The sequence below is a fragment of the Hemicordylus capensis genome, chromosome 2 (genome assembly GCF_027244095.1).
Source record: "Hemicordylus capensis ecotype Gifberg chromosome 2, rHemCap1.1.pri, whole genome shotgun sequence".
Lineage (NCBI taxonomy): Eukaryota > Metazoa > Chordata > Lepidosauria > Squamata > Cordylidae > Hemicordylus > Hemicordylus capensis.
In genome coordinates this window covers 221,963,228-221,986,631 of record NC_069658.1, presented here as the reverse complement: position 1 = coordinate 221,986,631, position 23,404 = coordinate 221,963,228, and the positions used below count along the sequence as shown (strand labels likewise).

General features: G+C 48.6%; 1 protein-coding gene and 1 long non-coding RNA gene across 2 annotated transcripts in view; one reads left to right on the top strand and one right to left on the bottom strand.

Moving 5' to 3' along the window:
- LOC128343785 (vomeronasal type-2 receptor 26-like) overlaps positions 1-23,404 on the top strand; it is a 57,855-nt gene that overhangs the window by 16,143 nt on the left and 18,308 nt on the right. The window lies entirely within an intron of this gene.
- Positions 724-23,404, bottom strand: LOC128342090 (uncharacterized). The gene is made up of 3 exons (XR_008314768.1): positions 23,185-23,404; positions 11,917-12,057; positions 724-2,662 (listed from the first exon to the last, which is right to left on the bottom strand). It is a non-coding gene; the product is annotated as an uncharacterized LOC128342090 (long non-coding RNA).

Genomic DNA, 23,404 nt, shown 5'->3' with positions numbered 1-23,404 from the left:
TCCTACAACAGAAAAATACAGCTATTTTTCTGCAACGGACTTGCAACATGTAGTGCTATAACACAAAGATAAAATCTGAAAGAAGGCATTGGAAATGTGAATGGCATCTTGCTGTCAGTGCAGGGACCATGGTGTCACAACACAGGAAGTATGGAAGCACACTTAGAAGATCCGTAGTGACACTGTTGTAGGAGTTAATCTGGAAAGTGCCTAGGAGTCACCAAGAATCAGCAAGAGATTCCAAGAGAAATAAGTAGAAAAATTCTGCCCCCTCCCCCAATTACTGAACAATTTTTGGACACACACCCCCCCCAATTATTCAAATGTACTTAAAATCACCAGAAGTCAGCAAGGGTCAGCAAGAGTCAGCAAGTCACCAAGAGGAATAAGCAGACTCAGCCTCAGGAAAATTTCTGGACCTGCAAAAATTACTCAAATGCACTTTAAAATCACAATAAACCAACAAAACACAAGAAATCTTAATGAGAAGTTTTTCCTACCTGACAGCTATTCAGATGGTCATAATGCTGAGGAGGAGGGGTAGGAGGGATGTGGTGGGGTGGGCAATCAGGGGGAAGGGAGCCAAAGAGGGAGCTGTGGGTGGGGTGGAGTGGAGTGGCTCAGGGGGATTTTTATGGGGAAGAGGGGGTACCAGCACCCTCATCCTCCTGTGACTATTTATTTATTTATTAAAAATTTTCTACATAATGATGATGTGTCATCTGTTGCAGGCAGTTCACAGCTGCTCCCCACAGTGCCAGGCTGCTCTGGAGTGCCAGGTTGTTCTGAAGTGCCAGACTGTGCTCTCTTGAAAAAGTTCAGGAGGGTTGGCTGTGCCAGCTTCTTCCTGAGGTCTTTTTGGACATTATTCAGTCCTCACCCGAATGTCAGGCTGAGCTCCCTAAAGGGGTCCATGTCCACTGCCTCATCTGCCAACTCTGAGGCATGTCTGAGGAACCTGTTGATCTTTTCCAGGGTCAGCTTTGCTATGGCCGTGCAGTCATCTTCTTCTTCGCCAGCTTCTTCCTGACCACTGGAGGATTTAATAAGGGCCTCTGGGTCTTGCTTGGTGAGCTGCTCAGAGTGTGATTCTAGGAGCTCAGCAACTTTAGCTGGCTGGATGTCCTCAAAGCCCTAGCTGCCAAGTTGCCTGGCAGAAACCACTATCCTCCCAACCTCTTCCTCCGCAGCTGGCAAAGTAGTGTTGTCTTTCACAGCCTCCTTCCACATTCAGGGTGCTACTCCTGATCTCATCCATTGCCTCCTTGATGATGGTCAAGGCATGGGCGATGTTATAGCCCTTCCAGGCTTCCTTCAGGGTCAGATCGGGTTGCTATCCATACAGGGGCGTAACTAGGTTGGAGTGGGCCCTGAGATAAGATTCTTAAATGCCCCCCCCCCCTTAAATGACTTCACAAGGAAGATCGGGTAGGCACTGGGTGGGGGAAAGCCTCTGAGGGCCCCCCCCCCAAGGCGGGGTGCCCCAAGACAACGGCCTCCCCCTGCCTAATTGTAGTTACGCCCCTGTATCCATAAGGTCAGCAATGTGCTCAAAGTTGTGCCTTGTGTAGTATCTCATGAAGGCCTGGGTGATGCCTTGGGTCAGAGGCTGGATGAGCAACATGATGTTTGGAGGCATGAACATCACTTCCACATTGGGGTGGGCAAGCAACAGGTCCAGAGGATGCCCTGGGGCATTGTTCAACAGCAGCAGTGCCTTCAAAACCAGGTTCTTCTCTCTCAGGTAGTGCTCCACCTAATGCACAAAACAGTCATTGAATCAGGACAGGAAGATGGTGCACGTTACCCAGGCCTTCATGTTTGACCTCCAGAACACAAGGAGGTGGTTCATGTTCTTCCTCTTCACTGCCCATGGATTCAGGAACCTGTAGACCAACATAGGCTTCACCATTAGGCCACCTGAGGCACTGGAGCAGACCAGAAGGGTCATTCTGTCCTTTGCAGCCTTGAATCCTGGAGACCTTCTCTTCTCCTTGGCAATGAAGGTGTGTTTAGGTATCCTCATCCAGAAGAGTCCTGTCTTGTCTGTGTTGAACACCTAGTCACAAAGCCCATCTCCATGACCAGCAGCTCAGCAGGAAAAGTTGCTGTAGCCTCCTGGTCTGCAGAGGCAATCTCCCCAACAAGTTTCACATTGTGCAGGCTGAAGCACTTCTTGAAGTTCTCAAACCAGCCCTTGCTGGCTTAAAACTTCTCAGGGTCGCTCTCTCCAGAGCTCTCCACCAGGTGCCTGTAGATCTTCTGCATCTTAATGCAGATCATGCAGGTGCTGAGATGAACCTTTTTCCTGTGTCTGGTCCTCCATCCAGATGTTCAGGGCCTTCTCCATCTTCTCAATGTTGAGGTCTTGCGGTATGTAGGAGACTTTAAGGGAGGACTGGGTCCCACTGGTAACACTGTCTCTGATGGCAGCCTCATTCTTCTTCATTCTGCAGATGGTTGATTTCTTGACCCCAATCTTCCAACTGCACTGTTGCTTTGGCCTTCCCTCAAGGAGTCCAGGACTTTGATGTTGTCCTCCAGGGACAAAACAGCACCTTCCTTTCCCTTGACTGCATGCTTTGGACCAATTTTCTGAGTTATTACTCACTACTGAGCTCTTCCTCGTATCTCTCTCTCACCTCCACTTCTCTACCTCTCTCTAAAAAGAAGAAAACACACTTGAGCCTGCTGTACAGAATAGGGATGTGCACAAAACCAATTTAGCCTGTTTGGCTTAAATTCAAATCAGCTTTGAACCAGGGTGAGTTCAGTTATGGTTTTACAAAAACCACTCCCACCCCCCTGTTCAGTTCAAATTTGAACCCTATTCGAACTGGTTCTAAAAGGGTATACATAGAGTATAATACATAGGGTGTGCTGGGGACTCGGACTGACCCATTATTCTCTATGAAGAGCAGCTAGGAGTACAAAAGCAGGGTGGGTGGTAGGCACCCAGGGGTGCCTTTGTGGGTGTGCCTGAGAACCCCAAAGTGGGTTTGGGGGCACATCAGGTTGTGCCACAACTCCCCCCAGGGAGCCCCAAGCTGGTGGGGTTCATGGTTCCCACCCCCCCTGAAATTTTTAGTTTCTGACCTCTTGACAGTCTATCAGAGTGGATTCTCTGGCGTGTGCATGTGCGCACGCACACGTGTGTGAGATATATATATATATATATATATATATATATATATATATATATATATGAATGAAGAGTTCTTCATATTAGGGATTCATTGAGAGAACTCATTCATTCATTCATTCATTGAGAGAACTCATACAGCAGCAAGTCCAAACACAAATTGGATTATGTTGCTGTATGAGTTCTTTCAATGAATCCCTAATATGAAAAACATTCTCGTTCTCTCTCTCTCTCTCTCTCTCTCGCTATATATATATATATATATATATATATATATATATATATATATAATCATCCTTTATTAGTGTCATAGACCAGCATTAAAATACATGTTAGAGAATACGAGTAAATAAAACTGGAAATGGAAGGTAGTTACATATGTGATGATGCATATTAACTTTAAAAGAACTAATAGTACTGAGAATGTATGAGGGTGTTAAAAATGTGAATGCTAAAAGAGCTAAAAGTACTAAAATACTAAAAATGTAAATGCATATCATAATAATACTATTACTATGTTTAAAAGTCATAAAAATGAATAAAAGAAATTAAAAGGGGACATATAATAGTAGAGTTAAAAATAATATGATAGAGCTAAAAAAAAGTCAAAATAAAAATTATATTGAATGTTAAGACCAATAAAAGGAGTAAAAGGGGAGGTGAGAACAATTACAGAATCAAATCAGGGCTAAAAAGGCTCAGAGCCCATCATCCGCTGGTGGATGCCGATTGCAGCCACAAAGTATCTGGCAACACTATAAGTTATGGTAGGCTTAAGGTCAGAGAGTAGCAGGGAACTGTAGAACTGTCTCGGATGTCCCAGAAACTTGCTTAAGAGCGGAAGAATGAGAACGAGCAGTATAGGAGGACATGCTCAGTAGTTTCAATCTGCCCTGGGCCACAGGGGCATAGACAGTCTACAAATGGAATCCTTCTATAGCGGCCTTCTAGCACTGCTGAGGGGATAGATAGATAGATAGATAGATAGATAGATAGATAGATAGATAGATAGATAGATAGATAGATATACACACACATATATGAGAGCGAGAGCGTGAGCAGAGAATCCACTCGGAAAGACTGTTAAGGAGGCCAGAAACTATTCCAGGTGGGGCATAAACCCCACCAGCCTGGGGCTCCCGGGGGGGGGGAGAGTTGTGACAACTTCTGTGCCCCAAAACCCACTTTGGGGTGCCCAGGCACCCCTCAAAGGGTAGAATGGTCCGGCTGGGCCACCTCAAATCCCCATTGTCCCCTATGGGAGAAATGCAATAAATGCAAAAATATTTTTTTTAGAATCACTTAAAATCACAGGAGTGCCCGGTTGCTTTGGGGTTCGGGTGGCAGTTGGCACCCATGGGTGCCTACCACCCACCCTGGTTTTGTGCCCCTAGCAGGCCACAACACCAACACATAATGACACAACTAATAATACGCCAAGCTGAAAACCAAAAGACCACCACAGAGACAGACCTGCTGCTGCTGTGCCCATACAACTACAAAACTAAGGGAACCAAACCAAACACCACAGACTACAATAGCCACAAACAAACAAGATCTAGCAAGACAGCGCAAGGCAGTAAAACCAAGCTGTCACACAAACTGCAAAGAAAGAAGGGCAAGGCAAAAACATCTTAAAGGAGAACTTAAAGGAATGCACCTGGGTTTTGTGCTCTTCTCTTTGTGCATGTGTTTTGCCTGTGGGGAAAAGCGCCTCAGAGTGATAGGTCCACCACCTCTTTTCTGGAAGCCACAGAGGCCCCAGACACATGGTGACACGAGACCCCATAGTCATCATTGATATGCATGTGTGTTTAGTGTATGCGTGCACTAGACTGAAGAGGGGAAAGAGAGTGGGGAACCTAAACTTTTAAAAAGAAAAGTCTGGCTCAGAGGTGGATCCAATGGAGGCCACACACAACGTGGTGTGGCAGTAGACCACTTAATCATCATTGCCGGTGCATGCATATTTGGTGTTTGCATGTGTGTGCTAGACTAAAGAGGCGAAAGAGAGGGGGGCCTAAAAAAGTTAAAGGAATAGGAAAGTCTGGCTCAGAGCTGGGTCCAGTGGAAGCCACACATGGCATGGCGTGGCAGCTGACCGCTTATTCATCATTGATGGTGTATATGTGTTTGGTGTGTGTGTTTGTGCATGTCAGAACTAAACTGGTGAGGGAAAAGAAAGAGGGGCCTAAATAAACACATTTAACAAATACATATATTTAAGTATATATAAATCCATCTATACAGCTATTTACACACAGCAACAAATATTTATATACCACTTTTCAACACAAGTTTCCAAAGTGGTTTACAGAGAAATAATAAATGAATAAATAAGATGGCTTCCTGTCCCGAAAGGACTCACAGTCTATTTATTTATTTATTTATTTATTCCTTTATTTATTTGTTTGTTTGTTTGTTTATTCATTCAATTTTTATACCGCCCTTCCAAAATTGGCTCAGGGTGTTTTACAAATAAAACAAAGACTGTTAAAATCAATCAACAATTAAAAATATAAAATACCATAAAACAGTTAAACAATAAAACAGTTTTAAAATCCTAAAAAACACCTACAACAATCTAAAAACCCTGGAAGTCAAGCCAAACAAATAGGTCTTAAGGGCTCTCCTAAAAACCAATAACGAGTTCAAATTACGGATTTCTGCAGGGAACACATTCCACAGTCCAGGAGCGGCTACAGAGAAGGCCCACCTCTGAGTCACCACCAGACGAGCTGGTGGTAACTGGAGACAGACCTCCTCAGATGACCTTAATGTGTGGTGGGAATCATGCAGAAGAAGGAGCTCTCTGAGGTAACCTAAGCCATTCAGGGCTTTAAAGGTAATAACCAGCACTTTGTATTTTGCCCAGAAACATATCAGCAGCCAGTGCAACTATTTCAAAAAAGGCATAAGATGGTCTCTCCAATATAATAATATGGTCTCTCCTGCCCCAGAGACCAGTCTGGCTGCCACATTTTGAACTAACTGAAGTTTCTGAACTACATACAAAGGCAGCCCCATGTCAAGTGCATTGCAATAGTCAAGCCTGGAGGTTACCAGCTGATGCACCACTGTTTTGAGGTCATCCTCTTCAAGGAATGGACGCAGCTGTTGAAGTAGCTGAAGCCGACAGAAAGCACTCCTGGCCATGGCCTCCACCTGAGATACCAGGGTGGGCCTGGGTCCGGTAGTGCTCCCAAGCTGAGTACCTACTCCTTCCAGGGGAGTGTAACCCCATTCAGCACAGGGAGATCTAACTCATCCCTCAGATTCTGAGCCTCTACAATGAGCACCTCAGTCTTACTTGGATTCAGCTTCTATTTGTTATAGCCCATTACTGCCTGTAGGCAGACATTTTGGGAATAAACAGCATTTCCTGATGATACAGATGAAAAGGAGAAGTAGATTTGGGTGTCATCAGCATACTTTTTTATCAGCTTAGGCTGATTCGACAGCTGCATCCATTCCTAGAGGAGGATGACCTCAGAACAGTGGTGCACCAGCTGGTAACCTCCAGGCTTGACTACTGTAATGCGCTCTACGTGGGGCTGCCTTTGTACGTAGTTCGGAAACTTCAGTTAGTTCAAAATGCGGCAGCAAGGCTGGTCTCCGGGGCAACCTGGAGAGACCATATTATGCCTGTTTTGAAACAGCTGCACTGGCTGCCGATATGTTTCTGAGCAAAATACAAAGTGCTGGTTATTACCTTTAAAGCCCTGAATGGCTTAGGTCCAGGTTACCTTAGAGAGCACCTTCTTCGGTCTGATCCCCACCACACTCTAAGATCATCTGAGGAGGTCCGGCTCCAGTTTCCACCAGCTCGTCTGGTGGCAACCCAGAGGCAGGCCTTCTCTGAAGCCGCTCCTGGACTGTGGAATGCACTCCCTGCAGACATCCGTAATTTGAATTCTTTATTGGAATTTAGGAGAGCCCTAAAGACCTACCTGTTCAGCCTGGCCTTCCAGCGCTTTTAATTGTTTTAAAGGGTCTTTGATGTTTGTGAACTGCCCTGAGCTATTTTGTAAGGGTAGTCTAAAAATCAAACAAACAAACAAATACTGATAACACCCAGCACCAAAACTCCTGATGACCTCACCCAGTGGTTTCATGCAGATATTGAAAAGCATTGGTGACAGAATGGAGCCCTGAGGGACTCCATATAACAGCTCTCATTTTGAAGAGCAACTGTCACCAAGCTCCACCATCTGGAATCTACTCAAGAGATAGGAACAGAACCACTGCAAAGCAGTGCCTCCAATCCCCAACTCCCCCAGGCAACCCAGAAGGATACCCTTGTTGATGGTATCGAATGACACCGAGAGATCCAAGAGAATCAACAGAGTAACACTCCCTCTGTCGATTCCCAAGTAAAGGTCATCCATTAGGCTGACCAAGGCTGTTTCAACCCCATAGCCCTTTCTAAAGGCAGTTTGAAATGGGTCTAGATAATCAGTTTCCTCCAAAACCACCTGGAGCTGGTCAGCCACCACCCAATCAATCACCTTGCCCAACCAAGGGAAACTGGAGATCGGCCTATAACTATCCATCACTGAGGGATCCAGGGAAGGCTTCTTAAGAAAAGGTCTAACTATTGCCTCCTTCAAACATGGAGGCACCCTACCCTCCCTCAGCAATGCATTTATGATATTAACTAGGCCCCCTCCAATGATTTCCCTGCTAGATCGAATCAGTCAAATCAGGTAAGGATCCAGAGAACAAGTGGTAGGCTGCAGCTCCCCAAGCAGCTTGTCCACATCTTCAGGAGTCACAGATTAAAACTGATCCAACCTAACACTGCAAAAGGGATTTCTGGACACCTCCTTCATAGACCCTGCAGAAATAGTGAAGTCCAAGTCAGCCCGGATACAGGAGATTTTGTCCACAAAGAACCCACCAAAAGTGTCACAGCAGAGCACCTCCAGTAACTGATTTGAAACAGAAGGAGCAAAAATTATACTGCTCATGACCCGGGTATATATTTTTATACCATCTGATATGTATATCTCTAGGCGGTGTACAAAATTAAAAATATTTAAAAGTCACAAATTAAAATACATGACAATAAAAACAATAAAATTATTAAAACAAGTTTTTAATTAATTCTAATTAAAAGCCTGAGAGAACAGGAGGGTCTTGAGGTTCATCCTGAAAACAGAGAAGGAGATGCTCTTATTCCAGTAGGAAGCTTATTCCAAAGCCCTGGGGCAGTCACAGAGAAAGCCCGGTCTTGGGTCACCACCAAATGAGCCGGTGGCAACCGTAACCAGACCTCTCAAGAAGATCATAATAGGCGGCAGGGATTATGACAAACTAGGCGCTATTTCAAATAGCCTGGACCCAAGCCGTTAAGGGCTTTATAGGTAATAACCAGCACTTTATATTTCACCCAGAAACACATCAGCAAACAATGCAGTTCTTTTAGAACCGGTGTTATGTGGTCCCTTCATGTTGTCCCAAAGACCAATCTGGCTGCCGTATTCTATACCAATTGTAGTTTCCAGACTACCTACAAAGGCAGCCCCACATAGAGCGCATTACAGTAGTAAAGTCCGCAGGTTACCAATATATGTACCATTGTTTTAACGCAGGCATCCTCAAACTGCGGCCCTCCAGATGTTGCTGAACTACAACTTCCAGCATACCCAGCCACAAAAAATTGTGTCTAGGGATGCTGGGAGTTGTAGTTCAGCAACATCTGGAGGGCCGCAGTTTGGGGATGCCTGTTTTAACGTCATTCACCTCAAGAAATGGACGTACCTAACGTATCAACCAAAGCTGATAAAAAGTGCTCGTGGCCACCTCCTCAACCTGAGAAACCAGGGAGAGCTTTGGGTCCAGGAGCACTCCCATGCTATGTACCTGATCTTTCAGGTGGAGCGTAACACCATCCAGAACAAGCAAATCTAAACCATCTCTCGGGTCTAAAAGAATCTAAATCTTTTTAGATTCTAAATCTAAAGGAAACATAAGATACACATCAGCAACAGTCACTGGAGGTACTGTGCTGGGGGTGGATAGGGCCAGTTGCTCTCTCCCTGCTCAGTAAAGAGAATCACCATGTTAAAAAGGTGCCTCTTTGCCCAGTTAGCAGGGGTAACTACCAACTATCTACACAAACCAAAGTTTCCAAAACACTATCTACACAAAAGACAGAAACCTCTACTGACACCCACACACAACAGAAACCTCCACACACGTGCACAAACATGCATGCACACAGCACTTCGGCACAAGCACATATTTACACACTTTTACAGTTTGAAATTTTTACAGTCCCTGTCTTCCCCCCAAGTCACCTATGTACACATTCAAAAATTTACATTCTAACAAATCTACATATTTACAAAACAACACATTTACAAATATACACAGTGGCACAACCACCTAGTGTTTGTGTGTGTGCCCATGGCCCCCCAAATGCTGTGGTCAGGTGGAACCAGGGACTAATTCAGCATCAAGTTATGCCAGTGGGGTGTGTGTGTGTGTCCAGTTGTCATGTCACAGCACTCGCGGGCACACAACATGGCACAGCTGAAGAAGAAAGGGGGAGGATAGGGATGAGCAGAAGCTGTTCCTGGGCAGATGACCGACACCATGGGTCAACTATGGGCCAATCACTCACCCAGCTCAATGTCTAGCTCAGGGTAGCCCAGCAGGGGGAGGCTGACCTTGAGAAAGACCAACTGTTTGACCAAGCCAGGGTCCAACGGGGACCTAGCAGGTGTTACCATGTTGCCAGCATGTGAAAACATCTGCTCGCTCTGGACACTGCTTGGCGGGCAGGAGAGGAGGTGAGCAGCAACCACTGCCAGGTCTGGCCAGACTTGGTGGTGGGTTGCCCAGAACTGTGTGTGGTCTATCTTGGGGTCTTCCTCCACAGGCTCCTCCAAGTACTGGGCAACACATTGCACAGCACTGGTGGGCCTGGTAGGCCCAGCCTCCCGCAAATCTGTCAAGGCACCAAGGCAGTGTCAAGATAAGGGACCACACAGGGCAAGAAGCCACTAACAAAAACAAGTCCCCTGTGTCAGACAAAAGAGTATATGTTTGGGGAATGCTGACTGAATCTATGCATCTATGGGATACCAAATCTTACACATATAAGCCAATGCTGGGAATTAGCTTACCCCTGGAAATACCATGCTCTATATAGTATGGGCAAAGACATTTAATGTATGAACCAAAACCCAAATAAAATGGTTACAATGGTTACAACACTGTAAGTGATAATAATAAATTATATATGTGTAATATTTGGTATCCCATAGATGCATAGATTCAGTCAGCATTCCCCAGACATATACTCTTTTTTCTGACACAGGGGACTTGTTCTTGTTTAAGGCACCAAGGCACACTGCTTAAACCACTGGGCTGATTTAGCAGGAGGAACAGTCTGTTGCATTAGTGCCGCTACCTGGGATGCCACACCTCTAGACTTGGAAGAAGACGATGTGGGAGTTAAAGGGATGTCCACACTGCTGCTGCTGGGTGTGAGTCACGCACACTCGGGGGGCACACCATCAGCACTCTGCTGGTCCTCATGACCTCCTCCTCCCTAACACTATCAACTAGGAGGTCCCTCCACCTGGGCAAGTAATCCACATCAATGACATCACCCTTGATGGTTGGGTTGCAGAGACAAGCCAGGACGTACTCCTCCCTGTCACCCAACTCATCAAGTAGCCTGTTGACAACCCTGGTCCTCAGCCTTCCAGCCAGAGCACACCCCTCTGGCATGGTCAAGGAGGTCCGGAGTTCACCCATCAGCTTCTCCAGAAGGAGAGCTGTGGGCAGGGCCTGGCTCAGAGGAATTGGGGCATCCTGAGAAATCTCAAAAAGCTGCCAAACATCACTGCTCTTGGTGGCCTCCAACATCCTGGACATCATCTTGGGCATTTTGGGTGACAGTGGACTAGGGGGGCTGCTGGAGGTCTCCTGCTGCCATCACCCCCCCCTTCCACCCTGTATGGAATCAGAAGGTCCAGGCTTCATTGGAGGAGGGGGCGCCTCCACCTCTGCAGCAGTCCCTTCCTCCTCAGAGCCACACTGAGAGGACCCAGAACTGGACTCTGCCACGACCTGGACATCATCGGGGGAGCAACTGAGTGGCGAGGGGCCTCAAGAAGGAGGGAAAATCTGGCTGCACTGCCAGATGTCAAGCCTCTGCCCTCCACCCCCACCCTGGCAGGAGAGGCCCCCACACAGGAGAGGCCCCCACACATGAGGCGGCAGCACCGGTGGCTCACCCAATGGACCAGCCACTGGTCCTCGACCTGGCTCGGTGGCAGCAGGCTCCTCTGGATAGGAGAGCCTTCATGCCACCGCCTCACCTGGGGCAAAGAACTCACCAACGGGGACCTGTGAGACCCCACGCTGTCTTCTCTGCCCCACCCCGGCCTCCCACACCAGCTTGGGGACCCCTCCGACCTTTGTCTGCCACCCTGCTGCAAGCTCTACTCGCCACACGGCACTCAGACAGTCCCAAACCCTGGGGGCTTTTTAAAAAAATTAGAGGGGGAAATGAGTGGGGGGAATCTAAAACACTGTATTCAAAAAACCTAGTTTAAAAAAACCTAACACCAACACAACAACACAATTGGGGGGCAACTAAGGAAGAGAACCTGCAAAAACAAGAAACAACCTATAAAAACAAGAGAAAACCTTTAAGAAAAAGACACAGAAAAATACCTGCCCCAACCCAAATCAGAAAGGAGGCCCTATTTAACAAAAGCTAAGGACAAAGGGGGCACCAAAAAGAAAGCACTTACCCCCATGTTATCCAGAAGATCTTCTGCCCCACACACTAATCGTGGGGGGGAGGTTTTCTGACTAGTGGCAGGCTGGCAACAGGCAGGCACAACTGGGGTGGGTGGGGGTCAGCATGATCAGCATTCCAGCTGCCCACTCACCTAAACAAGCAAATTAAAATAACCACTAAGTAACTTAAAATAAAAGGCTGGTGGGGGGAAAGGGCTGTGGGGAATGGGGGGGGAGAAAAGAGGACATAGGGAAGGCACTGCTGGAGTACTCTGAAGCAGGTGGTATGCTAAGCAAAGCAAGAAAGGGGTTAAAAAGAGAAAAGCACCTGCTCCAGAGAAAACAAGAACCCCCCCCCCCAACAAAAAATCCAAAACCAAACCAAACAACTGGCAGCTGCTGAACTGAGGGCTCTAATCTAATCTCAACTCAGCCCAGAATTAAAAGCAGCAGCCACCACAGAAGCAAAAAAGGTGGAGGACAGTGGGGGTTAGGAAAATGGGCCAGGGAGGGCGATCAGGCCAAAGGACCTGCCCCCCCCCGGTCCATAGCAGGAGAGGGGAGAGAGAGACAGTCACTCACTCTAGGAATGTGCAGACCAGTTTGCGTTTGAACCTGTTCGGTTTGAAGGTTCGAACTCGGACCAGACAGGGCTTTGGTTTGGCCCTTCTGGTCCGAGTCTGAGCCAAATCTGAACCGGTTCAAATGCATTTGAACTGGTTCAAATGTCCAGTGTATTCTATAGGGTCTATCTTGCCTGCTGTGAATCTGTCCTCCATTTTGTGAGACTTCTGTTTGCTCCCTTTCTGTCCTCCATTTTGTGAGACTTCTTGTGCTCAACTTGCAGACTTTGCATTGGCTGGGCTATTGATTCTGTGATTTGCCTGGCTGACACTAATGATGAAGTCACCAGGATAATGGCTAGGTTCATTTATGGGGCTATGAGACATCCCACCATGGTACTCTATAATGTATCTCTAGTTTTATCTGCATGTCTGTTTTTATATTTTTGATATTCCTATTGATATTTATTGTACTGCTGTATGTTCTTCTTATTGTTTTCTTTCTGGTTGGTTAAAGGCTGTAATAAAATTGATTCTGATTGGCCAGAATGAGTCTTGCACTCTGGTAGGCTGTTGTCTGTGCCGCTGTTTGAGAGCTGGCACCCTGTTGGCCAGGGGAGGAGTGCAAGGTGGGGGCTCTCAAAGGAGGGAGCTTCAAACCTATTTAAAACCCAGCTCTGGCCTGGAAACTTCTGCAGTTGCTTGGATCTCTGGACCATATGCTCTCAGCTACTGGTGTGTCAGTCCTTGCAGACTGTGCTTTGTTCTTTTGCCCCTGTCTTCCTTTCCTTACCTTTTCTCTCTGCCCTGTCCTCTCCTCTGATTTACACCTTTTCCCATTTTGGGTACCCCCCCCTCGCACTCTCCTTCCTTCCTTCCTTCCTTCCTTCCTTCCTTCCTTCCTTCCTTCCTTCCTTATTTGGCCAGGGCCTTACTGGCCTTGGCCTTCCCCCCCACCTCCCCCCCACCCCACCTGCATTGATTATTACCCTAACCCTGCCTCTCTTCTTATCCTCTTCTCCTGTCCTGTGTGCTGCTTTTTGCTTCTAAATTCTTTTTGTCTAGTGTGTTCTTTTAATTGTTCCCTGCATCCCATCCCATTCCCTGGCTTGTGTGGCCCTCTCCTCCTGCCCTCTCTCCTGCATAGCCCCCACCCTGCATCCTATGCTTGTCTTTTTGCTGTGCAGTGTGTGTAATTGCCTGTTTGTGTTTTTTGTGTGTGTGTTTGTGTTGTTTGCCTGCTCTCCTACATCCCATTCCCATGCCAGTCCCTGACTGGCCTGGGCCCTGCCTGGCCTGGTCCCTCCCAGACCCCCTCCTTCCATCTCTGCCCCTCCACTCCCCTCTGTGCTTTGGATTTTTTAAAAAATTAATAACAGTTGTTCTCTGTGTTGCTGATTATTGTTCCCCACTCCAAGTCCTTTTAATTTTGGATAGGGCCCAGGGTGCCCCTTTTGCCTGGTGTACCCCCCTGCAATCTCCCCCCTCCCATCTGGAACCCCCCCCCACTCCCCTCCCTCTCTCTGTGCCCCTTGGTCCTGGTGTCTACCCCTCCCACCATCTCCCCCCTCCCATCTGGATTCCCCCCACTCCCCTCCCCCTCTTTGTGCTTTGGAATTTTTTTGATTTGTTCTGTGTGTTGCTGATTATTGTTCCCCACTCCGTCCTTTTGATTTTGGCCAGGGCCCAGGGTGCCCCTTGGGCCTGGTGCCCCCCCCATCTCCCCCCTCCCATCTGGATTCCCCCCATTGCCCTCCTCCTCTCTGTGCCCCTTGGGCCTTGTCGTAAATCTGTCAGGCTAGCCAGACGAAGCGCAACAGAGGCAGAAGCAGAACAGCAAAATCCAACAGGAATAAATTCTCCAAACCAAGTCCAGTCTGAGTCAGCCCAATAAATCCAAAAGAGTCCAAAGCGAAATCCACTGGCAACGTCAACACAGTACAGGGTCCAAACACCGTCAAGGCAATACAGGAACACAGCCGATTAGCTCGCAGGAAAATGTTGTTGCTATCAGCAGGGTAGCTCTGTTACAGGCGTCTTAAATAGGTTGAGACCCCGGTGATGTTAGTAAGAGTTGCTGAGTCAGCAGCCTTGCCTGTTGTTCTACGTATGCGGTTTCTTAGCTCTTGCTGTCTCTTGAATTGGCGCCTCTCCACAGCTGATACTAGTTGCACCTCCTCCACAAGAGCTGTCTCACCCGGCTCTAACTCATCTTCGACTCCCTGTGCGTCAGACCCACTCTCCTTTGCAACTTCTAGTCCGTGCCCACTCTCCTCTGCTGTCAGTCCTTTCTTTACCTCCAACTCCTCCTCGGAGTCTTCCAGCATGCCTATGACAGCCTGGTGTCCGCCCCCGCCATCTCCCCCTCCCATCTGGAATCCCCCCCACTCCCCTCCCTCTGCAGTCTCTCTCTCTGACTGTTTCTTGGGGGTTTTTTGGTGATTATTTTATTCTCTTTCAGTCTCTGTTCCAATCAGTCCATTCCCTTTTAACTTTCGCACCCCCTCCCAGCAGTGTGTGTTTGCTGGTGGTCCTCCCTCCCTCCCTCCCTCTCTCTCTCTCTCACTTCTCCTCCTTCACTCTCTACTCTCAGGTCTCTCTTTATCTCTCTATCTTTTTCTCTTTCTCCTTCCCTTCTCCCAGCCAGTCACACATGCCAGCATTTTTAATTTAATTTTGAAGTATTTATTTTAATTTGTTTGTGCTTGGGGGCAGGTGAACCACTGCAAACCAGTGGTTCATTCTGCCTTCACTTGCTCCCGCCCCAGGCCCCGGCTGTGCCCACCTGCCGCCCTGTGTGCCAACCTACTGGTCTTTCTGTTTTTCCGTCACCTTTGACCAGTGTGGGGCAGGAAAAGAACTGGAAGAAGATGGGTGAATGTGTGCAGACCTTTTGTTGTCCCCCTTTCCCCTAGTTGGTGGTTTTAAATAGGGCCTCCTTTATTTTGCATTTGGGTGTGGGGAGGGATATTTTGTGTATTGTTTGCTTGCTGCCTTTGTTTTCTCTTGCAAGTTGTTTCTTTTTTTGCAGGTTTCTTCTTCTTTTACAGGTTCCTCCCCACCCCCATAGGCTATTGTTATTGATTGTTTGCTTGTATTATTTATTGTATTGCTTGCTGTGGGTGGAGTGGGTGGGTAGGAGTCTGTGTTAAAGGGGTCATTTTAAATAAGGTTTTAAAATTAATTTTTTCTCAAAAAAAAACCCCAACAACTTCAGATTTAAAAAGTTTTTTGTTTTGCTTTTTAGGTTCCCCCAACTTTTCATTTAAAGCTGGTAGGTGTCACCGTTCCATAAGGTTTCCTCCCTGCAATTCTCTTTTCGCAAAAAAGCTTGCCACCCCCACTCCTCCACCTGGTTAAGAGGGTAACTGCCTGCCACTCCAGGGGTCTCCCCTTTTTAAAAAAAAAAATTCCCTCCATAGCACCTCCCAATTTTCTTTGAAAAGGTCCCACTCCCCTCAATTGGCTCCCCCCCCCGCAAAAAGTCTTTCTTCCCCCTCAATTGGCATTTTCCCAAAAGAATCTTTCCCTCCCAACCAATTGGCTTTTATTTCCTACAAGTGAATTTCGGCCCGTTAAATAACGGGCGCTAGTAATGGGCGCTCCAGGCCTCCCGCCGCCATTCCCCCTCCCACTGCCGCCAGCCTGCATGCCGCGGCCGGTCTCCCTGCCGGGCAAGGGCCCCAAAGTCTCCGCGGCGGCCGACGATGACCACCCGCCCGCCCTCCCAGCTGGCCGATTGCTCCTTACCCGTAAAAGTCCCTATTTTGAGAAGAAGAGAGGAGCTCACAAGCAGAGCTCCTCTCTCTGAAAAGCCTCTTCCCAAACTGGCGCTTTGGGCGCAAAGGACACCTATTGAGTCCTTTGCGTCCATAGCGCCAGTTTGGGCATTGACTTTGCACAGAGAGGAGCTCTGCTTGCGAGCTCCTCTCTCCTTCTCTAAATATGGACATTTACGGGTAAGGAGGAATCAGGCAGCTGGGAGGGTGGGCAGGTGGCGGCGGAGGCAATTGCATGGGCCGATTTGGCCCTTAATCATGGGGGAGGTTGAAAAGGAGGACTCGGGCAGCTGAGAGGGAGGGCGGGCAGCGGTGGCGGCCGCGGCAGCAATTATTAAGAACGATTGAGACAAAAATTTGGCAGACATGGCTGCCCGTGGGGACGGGAGTGGAGGACTTGGGCAGCTGGGGGGATGGGCGGGCGGGCGGGCGGCGTCGGCGGAGTTGGTGGGAATCATTTGCGCCACATCAGATAATTTGGCCAACATGGCCGCCCGTGTCTGGGCGGCCGTATCTTTTTTGGTGGTTCTGGGCATGCGCTCCGCGCATGCCCAGAACTGCCCCAAAAGACACGGGTGGCACGGGATCACACACAGGGGTTTTATTATAGAGGATTTTTAAAACTATTTTGCCCTTTTCTGGCCTTTCTCTTAAAGTCTCTCACATTTTGATATGTCTGAGCAATGTCAGCTCAGTGTTCAGGCCAGGCCTCACAGAAGGTTGCCAGGAAGAGGTGGGCAAGGCCAGGAGTGGGCTCTGCCAGTGGCTGTGGGGCAGAGTGGAGGACACGAGGAGCTTGATGATACCCCAGTCCTACCCATTGGGGAATTCTTTGTGCCAGCTAAGGCATTTGTGCACAGGCTGAACTACCCCCAGCAGCCTGCTGCCAGCACCAGATGAAGCTGAGGTCAAAGCACTAGACCTGTGGCGGGTCCCTAATCACCAGGTGGTGGTGCACCACCAGTGGTGGTGGAGGCTGATGGTGCGGAGGAGGAGGCAGAGGACAGGGAGGATGTGATGGCTGCCAGTGGTGCAGCCAGATTCTCCCTCCCTCTTGGGGACCTTCCACTTATTCTTTTGCCACTCAGAGGGGGGGCCCTGATGAAGCTGAGGTAGTCGTGTTGGGATCCAGTGGTGGGTCTTCCCACATTCCTCCTCCACACAGGGCAGAAGGGGGGGTTGACAGTGGTGGGCAAACAGCAGTGGCTGCCCCCCCCCATAGAACCACAATCACCCAGGAGAAAAAGGCCAAAGAAGGCGCCCAGCATGTCAGAGGCCTCCCAGGGCAGAAGTGTCTGGCAGAATTTTGAAGTGCCTGAAAATGCCCCAACCTATGCTCACTGTGTCCACTGCAGGGCACAAGTCAGCCAGGGAAAGGATGTCAAGCACCTAGGTACGACGCCCATGTGGCGGCACATGGAGCATCATCACCTAGGTCTCCTTGGCCCCGCTGGAAGCACTAGTGCACCTTGTGTGCCTGTAACTAGTGCAGACAAGGGTGGTGTGCCAGCCAAAAAGCAGGCAACACTGCCAGTCCAGCGGTGGACACAGGCATCAGGCAGCAAGCGTGCTGGTCAGGTGGACCATAGTCACCTCACCCGCCTTACAGGGGAGATGATATCCACTGGTGACCAACCATTCCCGGTGGTCGAGAACTCTGGCTTCTGGTGGATTCTCCAGTACCTTGTGCCTGACTACATGATCGCCTCAAGGACCAGGTTCCACCAGAATGTGGCCCCCTCCATGTTCCACCGGTGCAGAGAGTTTGTGTCAGCCAGGCTGTGGGTGGCACCTGCTGACACCAGCATGCATTTCATGATTGACCTCTGGACCAGTGTCAGTGGAATGCACACTGTTTTCCTGGCCCTCACAGCCCACTGGTGGGGCCCAGAGAGAGAGGGGACTTCCATGGGAGCTGCCTCTGGCTCCAGTGCATCTTCCACTACACTATGGCACAGGTGGGCCATTTTGCATGTGGAGACCATGGATGTGAGGCACACCATGGAGGAGGTGGCAGCCGTACTCAGCTGCCAGATATAGAAGTGGATTGGTGGGTGTCCACACCTCTCCCCAGGCTTCATTGTGACAGACAATGGCTCCAACCTGACGACCACCGTCGAGACAGTCATGGACTGTGTGATCATACGGTGTGTGGCACACATGCTCCATCTGACTGTCAGGGATGCCCTTGGCTTTAGAGAGCTGAAGGCATCCAAGGAATAGGTCCGCACCCCTGAAGGAGGAGGAGCTGCTGCTGCTGCCATGGCCACGCTTGTTGAGAATGCTTGCAAGCTGCCTGCACATTTCCACCGCAGCAAGAAGTCCAGGCGCCTGCTTCACAAGAAGCAGTGTGAAATCAGGCTTCCCCACCATCTCATCCCAATGGATGTAGAGACACGGTGGAACTCTGCCTTCCTCCTTTTCCAGCACCTGCTAGAGCAGAACCTGCTGGAGCAGCAGTACCCTTGGCACACTGGTGAGGGACAAGTCCTTGGCTATGTGCGACCTCTCGAATGCAGAGTGGAAGCAAATGTCTGAGGTGGGGTTGACACTCGAGCCCTTCCAGCTTGCCACAAAGGGCTTGTGTGCTGACACCACTCCCTTGAGCCAGGCACTGCCCACAGCTCTGGGTCTTGAGAAGCTGGTATGTGAACTCCAGAATTCTCTGACCATGCAAGAGGGTTGTGCTCTGGCTGGAATGCTGAAGTCTGGGGTGGCCATGATAGCAGGGAGGAGTATGTCCTCCCTTGTCTCTGCAACCCAACCATCAAGGGCAATGTTGTGAGTGCCAGTGACTTGCCCGGGTGGAGGGACCTCCTGGTCCAGAAAGTTATGGAGGAGGAGGTCATTAGGACCAGGAGAGACCAGGAGGGTGCTGGTGCGGGTGTGACTCCACCAAGCAACTCACATCCAGCAGCAGCGTGGGTGGCCAGGCAGTGTCAGCTACCCCTTCATCTTCCCAGTCAAGCAGCGTGGCATCCTGGCAGTGGCACCAATGCAGCAGGCACTTCCTCTCACCATGAAATCAGCCCAGTGGTTTCAGTGGGTGTGCCTTGGTGCCTTGCCTGGTATGTGGTAGGCTCAGCCTGCCAGGCCCACCAGTGCTGAGCAATGCATTGCCCAGTACTTGGAAGAGCCTGTGGAGGAAGATACCTCGATGGACTACACACAGTTCTGGGCAACACGCTACCAAGTCTGGCTGGACCAGGCGGTGGTTGCTGTGCGCCTCCTCTCCTGCCCACCAACCAGTGTCCAGAGCAAGTGGGTGTTTTCATGTGCCGGAGAAATGGTGACACCCGCTTGGTCCCAGTTGGATGCTGGTCTGGTGGAGCAGTTGGTCTTTCTGAAGGTCAACCTCCCCCTGCTGGGCTACCCCGAGCTGCAGGTTGAGCTGGGTGAGTGATTACTGTGATTGGCCCATGGTTGGTCACCTGCCTGGCTCATCCTCTGTTCATCCCGACCCCCCCCCCCCTTCCACCCCTAGCTGAGCTGACATGACAGCCATGACAGCCAAGTCACAGCGTGCCCACTACTAGTACTGCGACTTGCCATATGATGATACACCCCTCCCACTTAAGAAACCTATTGCTGACCACAAGCCCCTATTTTTTCCCACCTGACAGCATTCGTGGGGCCGGCGTGGGCATGGCACACACAACAAACACAGCACCATAATAATACTAGCCTCTTAGGCACCAGTGGTGGCAGCCCAAACATGTTGTAAATATGTAAATAATTAGGAAAAAATTAATTCTCTAAAAATATCAAAACGATTTTATTTGAAAATGATGAGTTCCGAAATCATGTTGAGTTGAATTGAATTGAATGTTGATGACAAGATGAGTTCTCATGTTGATTTTGATTTACTGTTGATGAATTTATTTATTTATTTAACATATTTTTATACTGCCCAAAACTTACGTCTCTGGGTGGTTTACAAGATTAAAACAACTTTAAAACATTAGTTAAAAAACAAAAACAAGAAATTTAAAACACAATTCAATTTTAAAAAACAATATTCTAAAACAACATTAAAAACAATCAAAACAGTATCAGTTAAAAGCCTGGGTGAACAGAGGCATCTTTAAAGACTTTTTAAAAATTGTCAGAGATGGGGAGGTTCTCATTTCACTAGGGAGTGCATTCCAAAGCCTCAGGGAAGCAATGGAGTAGGCCCGTCCCTGAGTAGCCACCAGACAAGCTGGTGGCAAATGCAGGTGGACCTCTCCCGATTATCTCAATGGGCGGGTGGGGTTCATAACGAAGAAGATATTCTCTTAAATACCCAGGGCCCAAGCTGTTTAGGGCTTTATAGGTTATAACTAACACCTTGTATTTTGCCCAGAAACATATCGGCAGCCAGTGTATGTAACACCTTCAATACAGGAGTAATATGGTCTCTCCCAGACGACCCAGAGACCAGCCTGGCTGCCGCATTTTGAACCAACTGTAGTTTCCGGACTACATACAAGGGCAGCCCCACATAGAGCACATTACAGTAACCCAGTCTGGAGGTTACCAGCAGATGTACCACTGTTTTGAGGTCATCTATCTCAAGAAACCGACGTAGCTGGCATATCAGCCGAAGCTGATAGAAGGCACCTCTAGCCACTGCCTCAACCTGGGACACCAGGGAGAGACTTGGATCCAGAATCACCCTCAGACTGCATACCTGTTCCTTCTGGGGAGGTGTGACCCCATCCAGAACAGGCAGATCAAAATTATCTCCCGAGTTTCGACTCCACACAATGAGTACCCTCGTCTTATCTGGATTTAGTCTCAGTTTGTTATCCCTCATCCAGCCCATTACCGACTCCAGATAGGCGTTTAGGAAGGTTATGCCCTCTCCCGATGATGCTGACATAGAGAAATAGATTTGGATGTCATCAGCATACTGATAACACCCTGCACCAAATCTCCTGATGATCTCTCCCAGCGGTTTCATGTGGATGTTAAACAACATGGGAGACAATACGAATCTCTGAGGGACACCATACAAAAGTTCATATTTTGAAGAACAACCGTCTCCAAGGGACACCATCTGGAACCTGTCCAAGAGGTAGGAACGGAACCACTGCAGAGCAGTGCCTCTCACTCCCAACTCCTTCAGACGCCCCAGAAGGATACAATGGTCAATAGTATCGAAAGCCGCTGAGAGGTCCGAAAGGACCAACAGAGTCACACTTCCTCTCTCAATTCCCAGTTGGAGATCATCCATCAGGCCAACCAAGGCACTCTCCACCCCATAGTCAGCCCGGAAGCCAGTTTGAAATGGGTCTAGATAATCCGTTTCCTCCAAGACAGTCTGGAGCTGGGAGGCCACCACCCTCTCAATTACCTTGCCCAACCATGGAGAGTTGGAGACAGGCCTGTAGTTACTCAGCTCTGAGGGAGCCAAGGTAGGCTTCTTCAGAAGTGGTCTAATAATTGCCTCCTGACTAGGAGACATCCTACCTTCCCTCAGAGACACATTTATAGTCTCTACCAGGCCTTCTACCACAACTCCCCTGCCAGATAGTATAAGCCATGTTGGGCAGGGGTCAAGAGAACAGGTAGTAGGCCGCACCATTCCAATCAGCTTGTCCACATCCTCAGGAGTCACAAACTGGAACTGATCCAACCTAACCACACAAGAGGAGTCGCTGTACACCTCCACATCAGAAACTAAAGTAATTGTTGAAACGGAGTCTAAGTCGGCCCAAATATGAGATATTTTCCCCACAAAGAATTCATTAAACACATCACAGCGGGTAATCAATGGTTCCAGATTCTGATTCAAGGGAGAAGGGGCACATACTAGCCCTCTCACAACCCTGGACAACTCCGCTGGACGTGAACTTGCAGATGCAATATGGGCAGAAAGGAATTGCTTCTTTGCTGCACATATCACCTGAGCATAGGTCTTCAAATGAGCTCTGTGTTGCAATCTGTCAGATTCAAACCAAATCTTTCTCCACTTGCGCTCCAATCATCTACCTCACCACTTCAGCCCCTGTAGTTCTTCTGTATACCAAGGGGCCAGTTTTGAAGCGAGTCGGAGAGGACGCTTAGGAGCAATCATGTCTACTGCCCTGGTGAGTTTGCTCTTCCAATTCTCCACCAGGGCATCAACAGGATCACCAGCAGAGCCAACACTAAATCCCTCCAAGGCTTCTTGAAATCCTATTGCATTCAATAACCTTCTCGGGTGGACCATCCTAATAGGTCCCTCACTCCTGCGAAGGTGGGAAGTGATTGTGAGTCCAACCTTAACCAGATGGTGGTTATTGATGAAAAGCATGATGGAATTGATGAAAAGCATGATTTATAAGAATAATTAGTTGTCAACGTATTGATTTTTTAAAAATGAGTTCTTTGCGGGAAGGGGAGGGAAGTGGGTCTGTAAATATTTCAGTGTTTGTAGTCTTGAGAGAAAGTTGTATTTGTGTGAGTGTATGGAGGCTTGTTCTGTTCTGTGTCTGTGTCTGTATGTTTTTTTTCTTCCTCCTTCCCTCCCTCCCCCAATCCATCCCTCCATCCTCATCACCCTTACATCCTCCCCTCCACACCCACCTGCCCACTTGGTCTGGCAAGCTGATGAGAAATGTTCTCCCACCGAAACACACACACATTATGTGTGTATATGTGTGGCATCCAACCTACTCTGATAGCCAGACTTTCCTCTCCCTTTAATTCCTTCTGAAACCCCCTCCCCTCTTTCTCCTCTTCTAGCTAGCTAGCTAGCAGCTCTCTCTCTCTCTCTCTCTCTCTCTCTCTCTCTCTCTCACACACACACACACACTGCAAACAGTGTAAACACAGCAGTGAATGCACAGCAGATATTATCATCCTCAACATATACAATACAGTACTGTATCTCCCCAGTCCCCCCCCCACACACACACACATTCTGCACTGTGCAAAGTATACTGGACACACACACACACTTCTCTCTCACCTCCATCTCCCTCTGTCTCTCCTTCCTCTGCTCTTCTGTCTTCCTTTCCCTTCTCTGTCTCTTTCTCTTTCTTCCTTCCACCTCTTGACAACGTGCCTCCTCCTTCACCCGCAAAAAATTGTGCATCTTGCAAATGAAATCCTGAAAGAATCATGTATATTCAAGTCGTGGATACAGAAAACTGCAGTTGGGAAAAGTCTGATTGGAGAGGGATGACTGT